Here is a 7,047-nt window from a genome sequence, read left to right as displayed (position 1 = left end):
AGATTGTGTTGATAGAGTTGGTAGTGCACACTATGTCACAAAATTAGACTTGTTAAAAGGGTATTGGCAAGGTCCCCTAACACCACGTGCTTCAGAGATATCTGTATTTGTAACACCTGATGCCTTTCTGCAGTACTCTGTTCATGAGTCGTTGAAAAGAGGAAGGTGCATTTCGCATGCCAAAAGCCATGACAGAGTATTGTCAGGACTGCAGAATACAGAAGTTTATTTGGATGATGTTGTGGTGTACACGAACTCGTGGGAAGATCACTTGGTCAAGTTGGATGAAGTGTTTGGACTGTTAGCCAATGCTTCACTAACCTTAAATCTAGCAAAATGTGAATTTGCTAAAGCTGTGGTTGTATACCTTGGTAAGTGTGTGGGACAGGGTCAGGTGCGACCAGTAGAAGCTAAAGTTTCTGCAATTGAGTTTCCTACACCGACTAATAAGCGGGAGTTGAGGCGCTTCTTGGGGATGGCAGGATACTATCGTGGTTTTTGCAAAAACTTCGCTGCCATTGTTTCACCCCTTACTGACCTTCTTAGTACATCTAGGAAGTTTGTATGGACATCAGAGTGTATAGGTGCTTTTAACGCTGCTAAAGACCTTCTTTGTACTTGCCCTGTCCTTTCTGCTCCCAACTTTGCATTACCCTTCCAGTTGCAGGTGGACGCCAGCGCTACCGGAGCCGGTGCGGTTTTACTGCAGGAAGATCAAGCGGGCATTGAACATCCTGTATCTTTTTTCTCTAAGAAGTTTTCTAATAGTCAACAGAATTACAGTACAATTGAGAGAGGCATTGGCTTTATTGTTCGCGCTTCAACATTTTGAGGTGTATTTGGGTGGAAGTAAGAGCGCCATTACAGTTTATACCGATCATAATCCCTTGGTGTTTCTCTTGAGAATGTCTAATTCCAACCAACGTTTGATGCGTTGGTCTCTTATTCTGCAAGAATATAACATCGAGATCCGGCATAAAAAAGGAGCTGATAACGTTGTTGCAGATGCTCTGTCTAGAACTTATGTTCTGGATAATTAAGATTTGTCTAGTGGTATATTTTTGTATTACAACCTTTGGCTGTAATCTTTTGTGGTGAGGGTGTTACGTCCAAGGACGTATTTGTTTTTTTTTCCCCCGATTGTTCTCTCTCTCTCCCTCTCCAAGCAGAATGGCTGCCACCTGTTTCCAATGATTGGTGATTGCAGGAGGAGGGGAAGCCGTGAGAATTTAAGCAGCACCATTGCACAGCGCAAGGGTGTGTGTGGAGGCTGCGTCGGGAGGCTTCTATTCTCAACCTTAAAAGCTTTGTTAGTTGTTTTGGTTAATGTTTTGTTGAATGGTTTCTTCCTAGTGTTATTGTTGACACTCTTGTGGTACTTGACGCCTACGACAAGAAATCTGGTTTGTTTTGGAAGTTATTATTTGTTTTGTCCCTATTTATGTTATTGTTTATCTGTTAAACTTATGTTGTTAGTTTATTGGGAAAGTGTTAGTAGAGAGGTGGGTGCCATTTTCTTTATTTTGTTTTTCTCTTGTTTGTTAGTTAGGGAGGTAGTTATATCTATTGTATTGGTTTTCTTTTCTTTGTGTAGCTTAGTCAGTTTCTCCCAAATAGTTAGAGGGTTTATGTGTTATTTTGGCCTTGCCCCCTCTTGAAGTCTTGACATCCTTCCATATCTGTCAAATAAAATAACTTTTTTTTATTTATTTTTTAAATCGAGATTCTTGGCCTTTGTTAAAGCTCTGGGGTTGAGAATTGAGTCTTGCTGCCTCCACACATCACCTTTTCTATTGTTACTTGTTCCTCCAACCCTAGACTAGCTGGGAACGTAACAAATGCAATAGGTCCATAACTTTAAAATACTTAATGTCATGAATGCAATAGCTCAAGTCTATATTGTCATGTATGTAAAATGTATAGGTCCATAATTTCAAAATGGTACCGTAAAGATGTCTGAATCTTTTCAGACATTAAAGCCTCTAATGAAACTTTTAATGCACAATCAAGGACAGCTGAGATTTTGCGCCTCCAATTGGCAATCAGTGCAATGGCCTATTCAACTGTATAATTACATGTCATATATATATATATATATAGGTCCATCTTCTAAATGATACAGTAAACATGTCTGATATATATATATATATATTTTTTTTATTTTTTCATTTATTTTTTTTTTATAATGGATAAGCACTCCGGGTATAAGCACCCTGTCAAACTCTCAACACACCCTCGGAGACAACATGGTACAGTAACCAACAATGCAATGGCTCATTCAGTTAAGTCATATTTATTTGTATAACGCATTTCACAACACATATTGTTTCAGAGCAGCTTTACAGAAAATGCACGTTCTGTTACAAAACCAGAATAGTCTTTATAGGAGTGGGTATCAGAAAGAACAGTTGAAGTATAGTACAAATTATAGTATTTACAAATACCATATATGCATTTAAGCAAACTTTGTGTACATTTTAAAGCAATGAAAATGTCATTTTGTATCTGGAGTCCTCTATTCACAGGTGCTGGGTCATATGAAGTCTTCATAAGAGGCTAGATTAAAAAAAAACAACAACCTTCATTACTGCACTCAAAGGATGACATGCACGTTCAATAATTAATGTATGTTGATAGCCCGTTTTCACTCTTATCTTAGTGTTATTTACATTTTAAAATGGTTTATTGTTCGTTTCTGAAAAAGAGACGCAAATAGAGACGGTCCCTAAATCGAGCGTGAAAAGAAGCAAAGAAACGCGGAAGCGTCGCGTTTTTAAAGGTGTCTTATGCTTTTTTTAAATATCATTATTTTGTGTATTTGGTGTAACAGAATATGTTGACATGCTTTAATGTTCAAAAAACACATTATTTTTCAAATACTGTACATTAGGTCCTCTATGCCCCGCCTCTCACAAACGCTTCGTTTTCTACAAAGTCCCTCCTTCCGACAAGTGCAGTCTGCTCTGATTGGCCAGCTGACCCAGTGCATTGTGATTGGCCGAACACCGCAAGCACTCGTCGGAAATGTAAGCCCCTTACCATAATTGAACATTTGAACAGTCAATAGCAAATACTTAAACTAATAACAAAACAGTAGCTGATTCAGAAGCGCCAGATTGTCATAGCAAAGTCAGAATTACCTCCTCTCCCAGGTTCATGAAACGGTCGTCCATAAAATGTATTGATATTCTGTTGTAAGTAATCTTAAAGATTCCTAAATGCATCTACTTTCGGAAGGCCAAATAAAGTGCTTTTGCTTTCGCCTAGAAACACACAGCGTCTCCCTGACATGGCTGCTTCAACACTAACTGCGGTTACTGTGATTTTTTTTTTGCTAGAAAAAGAGCAGGAGAAATACCAAACAAGTGTCTCAGAGCCGGCAAAAGCTATGAAAAGAGTGACTGTTTATCTCACAGAGTAAGATGCAGCCTGCTGAAGTGACATGCATGGTTGTTGTCCACACTGGAACTATACTGTAGCACAATAAACTCAACTAACCTTTTCCAAGGTCCATATTTACAAAGTATAGACTTCTGTGAATCCATATGGTCTCATGAGACCAAGTCAATAATTTCAGATCTAAAAGCATCCAAAATGTTATGGTGTTGCCAGAGGAGGAGTACTGTGAGGAGTGCCTGGTTCCCACAGTGAAGTTCAGTGGTAGTAAAGCTCTTCTATAGGGATGTATGAGTGCTGAAGGTGTGAGGGAGTTGTACTTTATCAACGCTGTCATGAATTCACATGACATGTGATGTGATGTAATACAAAAACTTGAAACAGAAGATGCTACCCTGTCCTCATTCCCTGCGTTATTGAGCATTTTTTCAACTTGACAATGACTATATACATTCTCCCAAGGTGAAAATCCTTCAGTGGACGTGTATTTCACCTAGTCTTAACACTCTTGAGCACCTGTGGGGGATGCTGTGGAGACGAGTTGACCAGGGCATTTAAGGAGGTCAGGTCATCCTCCAGGAGTTAAACAGGACAGATGTGACAATTTGTCATGAACTTGTACACTCAGTGCCAAGAAGGGTCAGAGGAGCACTATAATTAAAATTATGAAGGACATACTAAATACTAGAATATTATATATTTGTTGAATTAAATCTAGGCTGTACTCATTTCTGCAATCCTCCATTTAAACAAAATTGGCTAATTGACTTATTTTACAGATATTAATGACATATATTTCTCTGTATTTATTAAAGGGGTCCTATTATGCTCATTTACAAAGTCTTGATTTTGTTTTGGGGGTGTACTAGAACAGGCTCTCATACTAGGTTGTTCGAAAAACACATTATTTTTCACATATTTTACATTATTACAACACCTCTCTCCCCAGTCTGGCATGAACGGCTCGAATAGTTCCTGTATCAAATGACGGCCTGCCTTCTGAAATGTGGTGTGATTGGTTAGCTGGGTTAGTGTGTGTTGTGATTGGCAGCACTCAGCGCCTGGTCGGGAAATGTCATGCTCCTTACCTTACTGTGAGCTTCAGTGTAAATATTGCGTCAAAATCAAATCAATATGAGCGCGATTTAAACCCGGATGATTGTAAGCACTCTAAGTTCGTCTGCTTTGGGAAAGCTAGCGTGTCTCTGACATAGTGATAATAACACTCGTTGCCTTCTCTAGTGCAGCTCAACCAGGTCTCCTCTCATTCGTCCATATTTGTGATATCACAAATCCCGGAAAATATTCCAAACGAGTCGTTCGTTGTTTTTGAAAAGTGATTTCTGTTAAATTAAATATCTCCTTTTGAAGTGGACTTTGAGCTTTGTAACTTTGCAGATCTTTTTTATGCTCAAACAGCAACATTACAGACTAACTAAAGTTGAAAAAGTGAAGAAGCATAATAGGACCCCTTTAAGTATGTTTAATACATTTCAATTTTGCCATCTTTAAATGAATTGTGTTAGTGATCATTAAGAAAATACGTTTTTTGTAATTATTCAGAGTCTACTCATTTATGCTGTGCACTGAATGGCTAAATTTGTAACGTATTGCTTTGTAACTTATACCCCTATTAAAACAAGCCTAAAATAAATATATAAAAAAGATCTACTTTAAAGATTCACAGCCTTTGTTTTGACTTCCTTTCAAGTACGGACCAGACCCCCTCAAACTTGAGTTATCAGGCTCAGACAGTGAAAGAAAGTCCTCTGAAGGGACAGTCTGTAGGCCACCTGTAGATTTATGTGCTGATTATAAAATCATAGGCTGCAGGAAGGAGGTGTTTGGACAGATCACACCTATATTCAGACCTGTTATACAGATGTTTTGGTCTAAAAACTTTGGTTTAATTTCTTTTGTACCACAAAAAAGTTTGATTTCTAATTTGTAGGGTTTGTTGTGTATTGTAGTATATTACATGATTGCAGTCAATGCTGTCATTTTAGGTTTAAATCTTTTAGGTTTAAACATGACAGCTGTCCTTTTTTGTGATCAGAGAGAAATCAAGTCATTTGTTTGATTTTCTTTTAGGCCAAGCAAAAAAGTCAGTATGCGTTTGCAGCAGAAAAAAAAAAACAGGAAAAAAAAAGATTTTGCCATTAACTGTAGTAAACATTTGTACAAAGCTTGTTAAAATAAGAATACAATATGATTTACCTTATAATTTTTGAATGAAAAATTTATTGAAATTTGAAAAGTGTACATTTTAAGGCTGATCGCATAGAAAGAAGTAAAGAAAGTAAAGAAAGTGCAGAAATAAACTTATTACACAAAAACTGTTCTAGTATCAGTCTAGTATCTGTCTCAGTCAAATCTTCTTTCTTAAATTATTTTAATAATTGTTCATTTTTGATGTCATTAAGAATATATCATGTTTTGACTGCAAAACTTAGTTAATCATGCTTATCAAAGTAATCATAAATATCCTGCACAAAACTACACAAGCTGTGCATAAATTTGTTTGTGTTATTCCGTGTCAACTCAACCAAAGGTCCCCGGTTCAGATTATTGATTTTGTTTATATTTTTTCTGAAAAAAGATAAACATGTATAGTGATGAAAGGCAGCATATTAAAAGTCATGGATATATATTTACTGAGTAATCCACTATTTTGTAGAGGGGACTGCAGCACTTGTCAGGATGGAAGGAAAAATGGATGGGACAAAATGCCGTCAAATTCTTGAGGAAAGTCTGCTGCCCTCTGCCAGAAAGTTGCCAATGGGAAGAAGATTTACCTTCCAACATGACAATGACCCAAAGCACACAGCAAAACTGACCACACAGTGGTTGAAGGAGAAAAAGATGAATGTCCTTGCATGGCCTAGTCAGAGCCCAGACTTAAACCCCATTTAAAATCTGAGGAATGACTTGAAGACTTCAGTCCACAAACGCTCACCATCAGATTTAATTGAACTTGAGCAGTTCTGCAAAGAAGAGTGGGCAAATATTGTGCAAAGTCTAGATGTGCAAAGTTAGTAGAGAAATATCCCAACAGACTAAAGGCTGTAATAAAAGCAAAAGGTGGTTCAACAAAATACTGACACAAGGGGGTGGTCCTTTTTCCAGCTCAGTGATTCTGTTATTTATTTATTTTATTTTTTCTGGCACGTTGGTGTTATATTTTTCACTTGGGTGTTATAAGTTGCACTGAGTAAATACAGCTGGATAAAACAAAAACTGCACCCGTCTTCATTTGTATAATGCTTTGAATGTTTTGAAAGGCTTTACCAGCTAAACCAGTTTGGATTCCCTTGTGACCCTGTCTGTAGTAAATACAGCTGGATAAAACAAAAACTGCATCCGTCTTCATTTGTATAATGCTTTGAATGTTTTGAAAGGCTTTACCAGCTAAACCAGTTTGGATTCCCTTGTGACCCTGTCTGTAAAAAAAAAACATTTGTTTTTCTTTCTAATTTTTTCTGGCACGTTGGTGTTATATTTTTCACTTGGGTGTTATAAGTTGCACTGAGTAAATACAGCTGGATAAAACAAAAACTGCACCCGTCTTCATTTGTATAATGCTTTGAATGTTTTGAAAGGCTTTACCAGCTAAACCAGTTTGGATTCCCTTGTGACCCTGTCTGTAAAAAA

Source organism: Sinocyclocheilus grahami, unplaced genomic scaffold, assembly GCF_001515645.1.
Source record: "Sinocyclocheilus grahami isolate Dianchi unplaced genomic scaffold, SAMN03320097.WGS_v1.1 scaffold208.1, whole genome shotgun sequence".
Lineage (NCBI taxonomy): Eukaryota > Metazoa > Chordata > Actinopteri > Cypriniformes > Cyprinidae > Sinocyclocheilus > Sinocyclocheilus grahami.
The sequence above is the reverse complement of the archived record's forward strand: the minus strand, read 5'-3'. Positions refer to the sequence as shown.